Below are 14,740 nucleotides of genomic sequence, written 5' to 3' on the forward strand. Positions count from 1 at the left end.
TGAAGCTTCACCCAGATGTTGGCTTTTTTTGTTGCTGTTTAATTAGGAAATGTTGCCATGCATATTTTGATATCCCTGAGATAAATTTCTAGGCTCCCATGATCTATTGATCACATAGCCGTTACGTACCCATAGATCACGTATCTATTACGTGATCCCATAATCTATTAATAGGACATTACTGCATCTCTCTGGCAGCCCGAGCTGATTTCATCGCTATTAGAGTATTTCAAAGCTCTGAGCAGCTTTAAATGGTTGCCACCACTAAAAAATAAATACACATATTTTCCTTCCAAGTGTGTCCTCTCTGACACAGATTTTCCCTGGCCTTAATTTTGAGTTACACTTACTTTGAAACCAAGTAAGGCAGGATAGCTGAAGGTGTGACACCTTCGAGGTATGGCAGACTTGGGAGAGAAAAGGAGAGTTTATATGGGATCTCAGTCTGACCCACTGGGGTTTGTAGTTGCTCAGGGGCTGGATGTGAGCAGCCCACATAATATTTTGGAGTAGTTGTCCTGCACGAGGATGTTTACCTCATGGAAATCTTGCTTGTTCTTTAAAGAACAACTTTTCTTCTGAATATTTTTTTTTCTCTTTACCAGTCCCAACTAGGTGAACCTAGCTACAACATAAATATACTATCAGTTTCAAGGGTTTGTGACTTAGCCACCAGCAAATTCTTCCTGCACATCATTTGATAAGGATTTAATGCATTTTTTTGGTAGAATTATGTCTTCGTGCCCTTGATTATTATAGATGAGTTTGTTTTCTGCCTCTTTCCTCAACACAGTTCAAAGCAAGAAATTTAAAGTTCTGTGGTTGTGTTTTGAAGGCAATTTATTTGTTGAGAAGCATTCTGAACCCTACAGGAGGGATTTGGGTCTACCAGGAAAAAATAACGGAGCTCATTTTCCTGCTGTTTAACTTATTTGATACTTCATTTACATCCATCCCTATTGAATATGGCTTTTTCTCACCGAAAGCCATGGTTCAGAAATCAGACACTGTGTATGCTTCATCACACAAGGTACCAAGCTGCAGGCAGCAGACAACCATGCGCCAGCCCTCACGCCTCTCACCTCTATCCCCAGGAGGGAGCATCAGACCTAAAATTCACCTCTTTTTCTCCATGGACACAATGCTGACCGCACTCCCAAAGGTCAGTGATGATGCCTGGCCCTAGGGAAGTCAGGAGGGACTTTTCCACCGTCCTTCCTCAGCAGGTACCAGGAGGGATGGGCTGCAACATTGCCTTTCCACGGCAGCGGTGTGGTGTTCGTGCCGCTGCAGCAGCTCACGGGAGATTATCAGCCCACGGCATGAGTCAGGCAAGCCGCTGATAACACCTGTCCCTCCTGCCTCTTACAGGACATTAGTTAAGTCCTTATCTGCAAGCTGTCACCTCCTGGGCCCGATCCCACCGCGCACACAAAGGCAAATCTTCCACCGAGTTCTTGCTGCGGAAAGGCTGCATGATTGGCATCTTAAAACAAACACCCTGGAAGAAATAAGCTTCACGCTTTCTGCCAGCGGATTACTTTAAGATCTTTGATATGTTTATATAGCAAAGCGTTGGACATTATCTGGGGTTTCTCTGCAAATGTTTCCTTCCCTGAGACTGGCATCTACCCAGACCTTTCGGTAGCTCTGTGCTGAGCTCCCGAAGGGGGCTAGAAGAGCTCCTCAACCCATCAACCAACAGCACTAATCAGGTTTTCATCCTAAAGGGAGTTTGGGATCCTAAAGGGAATTTCCTTCTGTGGTTAGAACGAGTGCTCCATGAAACATCTCTCATCGCTCAACACCACTGTACATTAGCCCACAAAATAAATCCCAAGTTTTTCACATTTGTTGAAATTAATAACCATAAAAGATAAAAAGTCAGAGGCGGAGCAACAAGGAAACTCCAGTTCGTGGATTTCTGGGGGGTCGTCTTCGGCGATATTGCTCCTTCAAGCTGTGCAAGGGATGCTCAGCAGAGGAGAGGACCCAGGAGCAGTGCTGCTCTCACACCACCACCTAGGCAAAGCGCGCTTCATGCTTTTCACTGCTACTCTGTTTTTTAGGAGTGTTTATGGAAACCGTAGGAATGAGCAATATTCTCCTTCCTTATCATGAGGCTTGCTGTTTGCCTTGCTTCACAACAGCTGCTGGTGCCCTTGGCTTCTCTCACAGAGCTTCTTTTCTAGCTCAAGTAGGAAATCCCTGTGGTTTTGAAGCTAAAAGGTCAATGCTTTGAGTGGGTGTGGGAGGGAACTAACCAGGCTTTGTGTAGATGTAGGTCTGCTGTAAAACATGCCCGAGAATTTTGTTTCCCACAAAGCAAGCAGGAGGCTGTTGTGCAGACCTTGTGCTGCAGCTTGGAGGTGGGCAGCGCGTGGGTGCTGCTCGCCTGTGCTGGGCACAGGCTGGGGCTGGGTTTTCCCTTTCTCTTTCAGGGAGAGACCTGTTTTGGAAGCAGTCAGCCACGCCAGGCTTCACAGGGGAGCTGAGAAAAGCTACTGCTGGGAAAACAAACTAGCCAAACCTAACTGCGGAGGTGCGGGTGAGACTTTGGAAAAATCGAAACACATATTTACACACACAAGCCCCTGGAGTCCAGCTGAAGACTTTGCTGCTCTCCGGTTGCACAACTGCTGTCCAACTTATTTTTCAAGCCATGCCACAGAGAAACCTGCGTCTGTTGCTTAAAAATGTCAGACATCAGAGCAGGGCTGGGCGTTTTTCCCTAAGGAAAGCAGAGCGAGGCACCAAGTCAGGAGCAAACGGAAACAGAGAGGAGCTGTATGACCCTCACATACACCCAAATTTGGGTGAACATTTCTGCAGGAGGAGAACACGACTACACTCTGCTTTGTGTCTGCTAAGCTCACCCTCAGTGGGACCAAAGCCTGAATTGCACAGGTCTGGAGAAAGAACTACAGAAGGAGGAAGAAGCCTTGAGCTGTAAAGGGAAGAGGAAAAATAATATTAATAAAAAAATAAAAGAAAAGAAAAGGAAGCAGTAAGGATAAGGGATACAACAGGGTCTCTGACGGGCCTCTGTGCTGTTTTGATGCATACACTGGGAGCAGTGAGAAAACCCTGGCATTTCTGGAGCTAACGAGGGAGAGGGCCGTCAGCTTCCCACATATTTTAGCAAGATGAATGAGCACACAAAAGCCCTCAGTCCAGGTTGTTATTTGCCTATCTACCAAATAACACTGCGGGTTCAGAAAATAAATAGAGAAAACCTTACATCTTAACCCTGGGAACGAATGGTTCAAAGTAAGCATTGAGAGCCATTCAGTCATATCGCTTAGATAAATACACCTCCATGAGATATATTAACATAGGTGTCCAAACCAACTTTAACTTGGTATGTAGAAAACTTTTCAGGGGAATTGTTGAGAAGAATACATAGTTTTACAAATGAGAGGCAGTGCTGGAGAAGGGCTTTTGTCACATTTTTGTGGTCAGCATCCATACACAGTGTAAACAGAAAAAAATAATTATGTGAACTTAATGAAATATTTAACTCAGAGTTTAGTTAGATCTAAAAGTCTGAATTTCAACATCCAATACACTGCAAATAGATTTGTTTGCAACTGCAAAGCTCAATGCCAAATGAGAAATATAGATTTGAGCGTATTATTTTTCCTAATGCTTTGAATTTTCACACATTTCTTGTATTCACTTTTTGGAGGGAGCATCAAAACATCAGCAAACACTTACTGCTCCTGAGATGAGGTGAGGACCAGCCTGTGGAGAAAAGGACAGAGTGGCTGCAGCCAGCAATAGGGAAAGACACGTTTCTTCATTTCTTTTCTAGAACCTGTCACTGCCATGACCCAGAGAGGGGAAGAAACTTCTGAAATGGGCCTGAGAAATCTGGAAGATCTGGCTCAAGATGTAGCTGTTGATAGGACTCTTTATGGTAATGATCATGATGTATTGCATTTTAATGTGCCCCAAAGAATAAGAAGGCCCAAATCTTGATCGATTACCTTCTAATAATGGAAATATATAAGCCAGGGAAATTTATTAAAAGGAACTTAAAGGGTGAGTAAGATGGATGAAATGCTCACAAACAGCGGGGTGCTGTTTAGAGTCACAATATGAGAAGTACTTATCACCAAAAATATATATATGAAAAGGATATTCTCATGCCTACATGTAGGCCCAGAATAGTTAAGTGATGGAACAAAGGGAGCTACTGGAAGAAAAAAGGCTGTTTGTTTCAAAGCCAGATAAAGAAAACAGAAGAAGACTGACTACAGGGAAGTAAAATCAGAAAGAGGTAAACAAATAACTTCTTCTAAGATAGGAGAAAAAGGTCAGTTATCACAAGGGGGAAAAGAGGCTCCTTGTTGTTCAACGCACTCAGAAATGATGTGGAAATGTTGGTGAATAATGTGGTGATGAATATGCAGATGATTCAGAATTATTTTTCATATTTTTTCAGAAGTGCAGGTAACTAAAGAGTTGCAGAAATTTCTTACAAGACCGAGTGACTGAGTGATAAATGTCAAATGAAAGGCAGAGTGGGTAAGTGTAAAGTAAAGTGCATGGAGGAAAAATAACCTAATTATATGTAAACACAAAGATGGGCTGTAAATTAGCTTTTGTCACTCAGAAAGGGATCTTTGCATCACTTTGGATACACCAGTTGAATATTCAAAGCATCAAGCAGGCAAATTAAATTTTAGATGTTGTTAGGAAAGGGACTGAGGACAAAGAGTTTTGACACCACTGCCATCCCCACTGTGCCTACACCTGCATCCCCTTGTGAAGTACTGGTTGCCCCCAAGTTAAAAAGGAGAAAGTGTAATTAGAAGAGATGCTGAGAGAAGCCCCCTGGCTCATGGAAGCAATGAGCTATGAAAACAAATTTTGAAGAATGTAAAGATCTTAGAAAGTATGTTGTCACAGGCCAGGAGGGGAAGTTTTCTCCTGGCTAAAGAAGAAGGTAACAAGCAAGGGGTGGGAGTCAGTGGATGGTTTTCACTGCAGAGAAAAATCAGGAGGAGTCTCCTGCAGAGCTATGCTGAGATCTTTGCAGTGTAACAAACTTGTAAATCATCTGGAAAAGGAGACGAGAGGGTAAAATTTGTTGACAACACAGTGCTTCCATGGTGGTAAAGATATGAGCTGGTTGTGCAGATGGATTTTGCGGAACTGAATAAGATGGCAGGTGAAGATTTCCCAATGCATGCCAGGGAAAGGAGCGACCCTACCTTTTCAAGCAAAATGATGAGCCCTGAGCTGGTTATTATCACCTGGGTATGAGTGAGTGCAGTGCATGATATTAGCATTTGGAGTATGAGAGAGTTTTATGAAAACACCAGCTTACTGCTTAGCAACCATGAGAAAATCAAATGACAGGTGAACAGTTATTAGTGAAGGGATAGCACAGAGCATAGTGAAAACTGATATTCCATCTTATAAACCCTCTTATAACCAATCTTGTAAAGCAGTACATCTGCTTTCTCCTTGCCCTATCCTCCATCTCCAGCCTGTAAAAGGTCCTGTGATGGGGATGAAGGGAAAGCTGGCACTGTGGGACAGCATTTGCACCAGGGATGACCATGTACACTGGGTATCTCCAGGCTACAAGGTGTATAAAAGTCACAAGAAGCAGAAGAAAATACCATTAGCTCATTGTCTCACCTAATATAAAAGTTTAACCACCTGACTGACACATTCAAAGCAAGCGAAGGAAGATGGTGTTTCACTGAGCGTGTGGGTATGATGTAGTTCAGCTGTGGAGCTCCCTCCTGCAGGATGTTGTGGATACTAAAACTTCACGTGGGTCTGGAAAACAATTGGATGAACTCATCGAAGAAAATTGGATTTGGAGCAACAGGTCTACCTCAGAAAATGACTAAGCTGCAAATCACTGGAGTTTGGAAGAGTAATCTGGGAAAGTGTCACTGCCCATTTGACTTGCTCTTTGACTCTTTCCATGGCACCTACTCTGGCTGCTTTTAAGGACAGGATGCTGGCTGGCTGGACTTCAGCTAATATTACTCGTCACTTCTCAGAATACTGAAACCAGAAAGGCAGTCAATGAAATGATGAGGCAGCAGGTGTACATGAGGAGAACACGGTGTATGACTACACTGGAATTCATTGCTCCAGAAGCAGAAGGTTAGAGGTATGAAAGGGCTAGAAGAGTACCCAGAGGAGAGGGCCATTGGCATTTTCTGTTTATGGTGGTCGAGGTATAAACTCTCTTTCAGAAGACTAAATCTCTGGCTATTGGTATGGGAGAACCTACCAGGAGAAGGATTGCTCCGTACTCCGTCTTAAAGCTTTTCTGTAAGCAACTGTGACTGGCTGTGCCTGGCACAAGTGTGGGGCTAGAAAATGATTTAGCCTGGCTTAGTCTGGCCAATCGCATGATTTTATCATTACTTCTTCTGATTTTTGGTATTTTTCAGGATCATCTTTTTGAACTCTCCTGGACTGATGAGTTTAATCATCTGGTGAAAGTTTAGAGCTCAAAATCAAGAGAATCTAGTTTGGATTTAATCAAGAGAATCTAGTTTGGTTTTAATTCTGAATCTGTTAAAAATGTCCCAGTTTGGAGAACGGAAAATGCCGTGATGGGTGGCGTTTCACAGATGCTTCTGAAACTCACCCAAACCCAAAGCAAACCCACCCCCGCATATCGGTTGTGATTACTGGAAGAAAGGCCCAAAACTAGCACCACTCATGAAGGGGGTGGTGGTGTTTTTTCTGGCTTGGTTTCCTCCCATAGTTACTGGTGGGAGGGAGGGATGCTAGCAGGTGCAGAGAAATACATCGCGGCCAGTGAAGGGTATGAGCCGGCCAGCACCTCTCACAGGGAATGGGAAGGCACCAAGGCTGGTTGGTGGCTCCAAACCGCAATGTGCTGAGGGCAATTGCATGGTGCAGCTGATAAATATGGGCTAAACTGCATAATTTTAGCATAATTCATGCATCAATATCATGGCAGCTGGTAACATAAATGTGTCATCTATAAAGATGGTGAAGGGTCTGGAGGGCACGATGTGTGAGGAGCATCTGAGGCCCCTTGGTTTGCTCAGCCCCAAGCAGAGCAGGCTGAGGGGAGGCCTCATGGCGGCCTGCAGCTCCCTCACGAGGGGAGCAGAGGGGCAGGCGCTGAGCTCTGCTCTCTGGGGACAGCGACAGGACCCCGCTGTGGTGGCAGAGAGACTAGTTGTTGCTTTTAGCAATTTTCAGTTATTGTTGTTTTAATTGGTAACAGTGAATGGGCAAAGCGTTTCTTCCATACCAATTACATGTTGTTAAAAATAGAGGGAGAAATATTAAGCTCTAATGCTAGCAAGAGAATATGAGGATAGATGGGAGAACTACTTCAGGAGAAAACTCTCTCTATATATAGTAAAATTCTTCAAAAGTGTTAGCAAAATAATGAAAGAAATAAGTATTATTTTTTAAATTCAAATGAAAGAAGAAAGCTAGCTATAAAAATTCTTTTAAACTTTCCTTCTAAGTGCTTTAAAGAGAGTGAGCATATGAAGTAAACTGTGAAGATTTGGAAAAGTCAGAAAAGAAAAAAAAAAGGAAAGGAAAAGAAAAAAGATTTTCCTCCCCTCAAAGCTAGATAAATAAATAAATAAATGCAAACCCACCAAACTTAATAAGAACTTTTTTCTTTACTGTATTTTTATCATATGTCGCTGCAGGTTCCCATCTGCTCTCTCATTAGAGAAGCCATGAAGGTCTTCCTCTCAGGTCTAGAGGAGCATCTTGGTGGGCTCCAGCAGTGATGAAGAACACCATGGCAGATGAAGTGACACCTGAATGAATCCTCAGAGTCCCAAATACCCAGTGGCTGGGAGTATGCTGGACATAAATGCTTGTCTTTTTGTTGTGACCATGGAGGTTGGCATATAGGGCTCCATTGTGAGCCATTTCCTTTTACACATGGTGCAGGCTCCAGCTCTCAGCAGCATGAGGTCTGTGTTGGGTAGCCCATTGGCTTGGAAAGATGGATGATAGGTCGGGTCTGCTGGACACCACTGTCCTAGGACATGACAAGGCTATGACATGAGCCCTCATGATGCAAACAGTTCTCATTCTCTGTGCGTAAGACTGAAGATGACAAGCGGTGATGGAGAAGAAGGGTCTTTGGATCTTTGGTTACTGTATCTACACTAGTATGGGGCTTCAACATCATATGAGAAGGCAGTGAACACCTGAGAGAGAGTATACTTCATAATTAATTGCAAAATGTGTGATGTTAGTTTGGTCCCTCTGCTGATGGATTCAGTGACTAAGCTTCTGTTGATTTCTGTGCTCAGGAGTGCAGCTCCTGAAGTCTTATGAAAATGAGCACCAAGTCAGATCATGTAAGAAACCTGTTTAGAATTGGACCATGCATTATGAAGCCGGAAAGATTGTTTTTTATTTGAGTGAGATACTGTATCCAGCTGTCTACAAAGTTTTTTCTTTATGATCAGAGCGATCTCATTTTTCTCAACACCTGTACATTTGTTATTGGTTGAAATCCTCCTAGAGTTTCCTCCATCCTCAAGTCATGTCCTAACTGAAATAAATTGTAGCTACTATCACTGTAGTCAGTGTAGTATTTTGCAAGTATGTTGACTATAACCCTCCATAGCTGGATCGGGGAACCGTTAGGAACACTTCTGGGTATTGAAACAGTAGAAATTCAGGAAGGGACACTTACTGCAGCACAGGCCTCAGTGCCCAGGTAAGGTGACCAGCATCAGAATCATCCCGTTACAGAAATGGAAGAAGGGTCCCTCAAAGGGCAAGTCAGAGCTCTAATTGATGTGTCCCTTGCTGAACTCCAGAAGAGTTGCTTCCCACATATGGTCTACAGAAAGAGTTTGGAGAAATGCAGTCAGGCCAAGCTGTGTGGTGTTTTATTTTCCTCAAAATCTGAGTGGTGTGTATCAAAGAATTCACATGATGGCTTTTAATTCAGTCCTAGTGCTGCCAGTTTTAATGTAGGAGAGAAAAAGTGGGCTATGGGAGTCAACACATGGAGGTACAGACAGTCCCTGAATTGTCCTCCGGTGCAGAAGCAGCAGTGCTCAGCCTCAGTGAAGGCAATGCACCTTCACCCTTTCATACTTCTTGCAGAGGTGGCTTCAGCTTGATCTTTTCCTCTTTCATATAAGGCCCTATCTCAGTTCTGACAGGGCAAAATGAGAGCTAAAGTAAGAATAAAAAAAAAAAAAAAAGGAATAAAAGAAAGAAAACACAACTTCAACTTCAACGGTGAGAACATATAGCCCCTTTTGTTGCAAATATGAAAGCAATCAAATCTGGATGATAACAGATATTGTTCACATTTTCTGTATATGTCGTGCAGACAATACTGTAACCCAGGAGGACTCTCATGCTGGATCACTGGTTTAAATCTCTCATGTGTAGTACAATCAAGCAAATTGTCAAACACACTTCTGGCCGCAGCAACAAAACAGCATTTGATTCATGCCCATAAATACGAGGATGAAAATATTGATATTTCAGTAAATCAAGCAGCTTCCATCTCTATCATACTTTGCTTTTCAGAAGCGAGACCTGAATTCTCAATGTCTCTCTGCTAATGGAATTTTTCTAAAACCTAATTAAAAAGTCTCTATTCAATGGGCTGTGGAGAATTTATAGCAGTGAAGCTGTCTGTGTCAGACAAATATGCTATTGATAGTCCTGTGGGAAGTAATGATGAAGGGACTACAAATAAGAATAGAGAGAGAAAAAGGAAATACGCAGTACACTGGGCTCATTTTCACACAGCTGGACGCTGGTGTGAGGGAAGGGCAAGGAAGGGAGAGGGCTGGGATGTGCTGGTGTCAGCACAAATGAATGCTGCTCTGGGAGAGCTTTCAGTGGAAGAATCAGAGATGTCCCATGGGCTTTTACCCCTTCTCAAGGTAGGGGATTCATCTGCTGTTGTGAAATGGCCTCAGCTTTTACACAGAATCATAGAACCATAAAACGTGGCTTACGTGGATATTGCCTGCAAAACAGACCAAAATAGCCGCCACTATGTGAGCTCTGGGATCACCAGCCAGTGCTTAGAAATCATTCTCCCAGGGTGAGAAGTGTTGTGTGCATGTGCATGTTGCTACTTTCAACCTGCCCCAACAAACAGTGCCAGAGTGTCTGTCCAACACTCAAAAGCGCAGCAAACCATCCCACCAGGCATCACTGCCCAGTAACGCCACAGATGCCTCCTGAAGGGTGAAGAGAAATGGCACCAGACCATCCTGGACACTGCCACCACTGGTGACAGTCAGCCAGCCACCCAACAGGGAGCCCTTCCTTTACAGCACGCACAGCAGGCCAGCTGGGCTCTAGCACCATGTGTCCCTAGAGCCCTGCTGTGTTGCACCCTGAGCTGGCTGTGCTCCCAGCCCCACAGCCCCAGCACCCCAGCACTTTGCAGCCAAGGGTGTTGCAATGGCAAAAATGCAATTGCATTGTTGCCGGGAAGGTCGCTGAGATTTAATTGTGTATAAACTGAATGACGAGTTTAGAGTTGCTGGAACCCACTGTTGCCTTGTGCATTTTACAGATGCTGTTTCTACATTATAGCCTCGAGCTGGCTGGATTTTGTTTGGAGAGGTTTGTAACCTCTTTAGTCATCTCCTCAATAACAAAAGAGAGCTTTAGAAATGTGGGAAACATGAGGCCCCTATACGAAAGGGCCTGATTTCTGAGCAACAAGTCAGCTGCCCTTACATTCCTGCCAAATGTCCTTCTCATTAGGCAACAGAATCAGCCACATTCACGTAATGCAGATTTAACTGCTTGCGTTAATGAGGCCACCTGCAAGAGGAGAAACAGAGGGGGAGCTACATGAGTCAGAGGGAGGCCTCAGAAGCTGGAAGCCCCGGCCAGGTGCCCGAACCTGAAAGTTTTTGGGTTGGGGTTTTTCCCCCTCAGCCTCTGCAGAGTCCAGCCTGGACTGGAGGTTAATTCCTGGCTCAGTCCCTCTACTCTGCTGTAACACTTTTCTTTAGTGAAATTACACCAGTAGCGAGAAAAAGTTCTGCCAATATTTTAACTCAAATCATTTCTTGCCACCTCTATAACCCTTGATGATTGCATTGGGATCTATTCAGAATAACCGTAATTTAGTAAATGCTATGTTTGCCATTCCTAAGTGTAGCATTATACAAACTTAGATTAGATAATTCCCTGCCCAGTTATGGGTGCCAACAGGCTGGTCAGAAATTTTCAGAGGTGTTTTTTTTTTTTTTTTCTTTTCTTTGTTTCTTTTTCACATGCTGTAACTAAACTTGGCCATTTTAACTGTATAAGTAACAAACTGATTGCTACTTTCAGGACAAATTTGGTAAATTCTTAGGTATTACATTAGTCTGAGAGATCCTTCTACTGCTGGCCCTTGGGAAAAGCAGACCTGGCAATGGTGTGAAGCAGAGACCCTGATAAGACCCTCAGCAAAAGTGCTCCTGAAAAATAACTTCCAAGGAGAGATTTCACATGGGAGATGCCACCAGGAGGTGGCTGAGGGGTGTTGCAGAGGTCAGCCTTAGAACTGAGGCTTGTTCCTTTCCTGAGCTCTCTTCTGAAAGAGACACAGCAGGAGTGGGGAAGGTGAGCCTCAGCAGCTTTAAATGAGCTCTGTGGCACACCGTGAGACTTCACCTTCAGCAGGTCCCAGCACAGGTGCTGCAAGAGGTGTTGTCCCAGCATCACCAAGAGGGAATGCAGGAGCTGTGGATGTTTTTGTCCTCAACACATGGGATTGCCCTGGTACTTTCCTCCTTTGATAAAAGCAGGTAAGGCAGTTGCCTGAAAAACGCTGGCTAACCAAGTTAGTTGGCTACACAACAGTGCTGCTCTTACACTTTTTGATTGCATTTTATGAGTTTCCCTATGTCTGCTTAACTTTCTATTGCACGTATTCTACTGGATTACACAGACGTAAGTCACCTGTAATTTTCCCCTGTACAGATGGGTGCTTATGTGACTTTCTGAAAACATCCCATGCTGTTTTGTGTGGTGATGAGCCATCTCTATCAAATTGCTTAACAATATCAAGCATTTCAGTTGACCTTTGTAGTTACCTCTTACTTTTATTTGTTAGCATGTGAACATGCTATTAGATGTAATAGAATGATTGCTTTGTTTTCTTCATGAATAATGTCATTGGGGAAAAAAAATGTAGACAAATTTTATCATCAGTTGAAATGGTGGCTGGAAACTTGAGGCCAGAGATGGAAATAGTAAAATGAATAGATTGAAAAATATTTGATAGTTCTTCCTTAGAAAGACATTTTAACCAGCTTAAGTGAAATTTTTGCCTTCATCAGCCAGAAGAATGAAGTATTTTCTTTCCTTTGTTTTCTTTCTTTTTCTTCTTGGTTGGTTAAATCAAAGCGGCTCTGGGCATATAGATCTCCATGAAGCAGAAGAGTTTTAGATCCTCTGCTTTGCTACATAAACAGTGAGGCTGTTCCTGTCTTGAACTCACTCTTCCTTGACACAGCCAGTGACTGGAAGGAGGAGAAAGTTTTTTTGAAATAATTTTCTCTTCGTATCCATTTGCTTCTTTAGACAATTAAAAATATAAAGTCTGCAAGGAGTACTTGCTTCAATGGTTTTGAGTTCCCAGTTGCACTACAAGCTACCTTCTGATCCAAGCTTAGTGTGGCACAGAGATGGCTTCAGAGGGCCTGTTGTGACTACACTTTGCCACCAGAGAACAGCCCAGCATAATGCTTATGCTGACATTGTTGGCTTGCTCCAACATGGGCTGGTGGTTTTTAATCTGATGCACCCTGGATGACTGCCCAGGCAGAGTCATGCATGGCCCTGGCAGTCCCACCAAAAGTCCCCAGTTTGTACATGCTCTTTTTGTGCCCTGATCCCTGCAGTCCTCGCTGCACATAGGGAAGAAGAGGGGCCAGGGTGTCCTAGACCTCTCATGTCCATGGTGGGCCGGTGCTTGCTCTGAAGAGGCAAGGCCACACGAGCAGGGTCAGCCATGTGGCCTGGGCTTATGATGGCAGCCTTCCCCCAAGGCCATGCCCAGCCACCCAGCCCAGGTTGCTCACAGGGCACAAACAGCAAGCCCCCTGTGCATCAAAGCTGGAGAAACTGCTTTTGAAATCCTCTTCCACAAGCTCTAGGGTAGGGTTAATCATCCAGAGTGGCAGCATAGGAGCAAGCCCCCCTGAAATGTAGGAGATGGGGACAGAGGGGTCTGTGGTGTTGTCCTGCCTCAGACCCGGAATGCTGCTGCCGCCCCAAAGCCACTCCTGCCCTGCCAGCCCTCTGGTGTATCTAAAACAGTGCTGGCTTCCTGCTTTTTGTTCTTCAGCAATAAGGGACAGGAAATATAAAGGGAATTATTACTGGAGGTAAACATCTTCATTTTTTTTCCTCTGTAAATTGACTGCCTGTGAACCTTGGGAGTGCTGAGATCTTCCAAAGCGCTGCACCCCGCTTTGTGAGTGAGCCTTGCGCTCCCTCTTCTGGCATGTGGACTGGGTGCTGCAGAGGGAGGAGGAAGAGTAGGGATGGTGGTGGTGGTGGCTGTCCTCTGCTCGCAGGTGCTAGCAGCTGGGGCCCTGTTTGCCCTCAGCTGCTCTCAGCCCCACTGGCACCAGCCCAGCTCTCCCCAACCATCCTCACGCACCCTTTAATGGTGCACATCTTTAAAGACACATCTGCCTCCTTTAATGAAGAGAAATCCCTTGACCCTTCTGTGCCAGGACCCTCCTGTTTGGACCTCAGGAGGTGCAGACCCCAATGGGAGAGTGTCCTTTAATCAGAAACCCTGCACTGTAGGCTGCACTGGGGAAATGACTTTGACAGCGCTTTCTTGTGGCTTTGGGCACACCATAGCCATGCTGCAGCCTTCCAGTGGATGACAAGAGAAATAAAATAGTTGTTTCTATGCTTTTGTGGTTCTGCGGTTTCTAGTTCATTCACATACCTAATGGATTCAAGATATAATTGTTTCCCTTTGGCTTGGTGCAATACGCAGATACACCTGAGTTCCTCTAGCACTTTTTATCGCTCCTCAGCAATCTTGTGTGAGCTCAGAGTTCACCATTGGCACACGGGGATGGATTTGTCTGCTTGGTGAGTTGTGCTGGTGCCACATACACTCACCTGGGACATCTCAGATACCTGCACAAAGGTGGTAGGACCTATGGGAGACCTCTGCCCTGCTGGATGGGAAGTTCTGGATGCTGCTCTTGGGTTGTGTGGAACGTCTCACAGTGTAAGATTCAGCCCAAACCAATGCTACTGGCACTTTCACACATAGGTGCACAGTGCAACTATGTATGATAGGTACCTATAATATATCCAGAGATACTCACAGCTGTTTAGGTCCTTACTTACAGTTGTCCACAGGTGCTAGTGGTCCAAATGTTTATTATGTCCAGAGGGGTCTAAGACATGATGCAGTTGCCTGCATCAAGAACACAAGTTCCCTGCAAGTCCTTCAGGTCCTAGAGCAACTGAAACATGCAAAAGTAGTTCTTGAACTAAAAGGTATATATATGAAATAGAAGCTCGACATTCAGAAATATAAAAAAAAAAAACTATTTTTCAGGGATCATTTTAGCAAATAGTTTATTTTGCTCAAAGCTTAAAATCAGTGATGGTTGAATTGAAACTTGTAACAGAGCCTTTCCTCTTGCACATCATCACAACATTGCTTTATTTGTTCTGATGATGATTTAGTCTCTGGGAATTCAAGAGGCTTGCTGATCATTTCCAGTTGTTT

General features: G+C 44.2%; 1 long non-coding RNA gene across 1 annotated transcript; it reads left to right on the forward strand.

Moving 5' to 3' along the window:
* Positions 1–82: 82 nt before the first annotated feature.
* On the forward strand, positions 83–8,547 carry LOC137857811 (uncharacterized). The gene is made up of 3 exons (XR_011097286.1): positions 83–2,542; positions 3,815–3,919; positions 7,680–8,547. It is a non-coding gene; the product is annotated as an uncharacterized lncRNA (long non-coding RNA).
* The last annotated feature ends 6,193 nt before the right edge of the window (positions 8,548–14,740 follow it).

The sequence above is a fragment of the Anas acuta genome, chromosome 1 (genome assembly GCF_963932015.1).
Source record: "Anas acuta chromosome 1, bAnaAcu1.1, whole genome shotgun sequence".
Taxonomy (NCBI): Eukaryota; Metazoa; Chordata; class Aves; order Anseriformes; family Anatidae; genus Anas; species Anas acuta.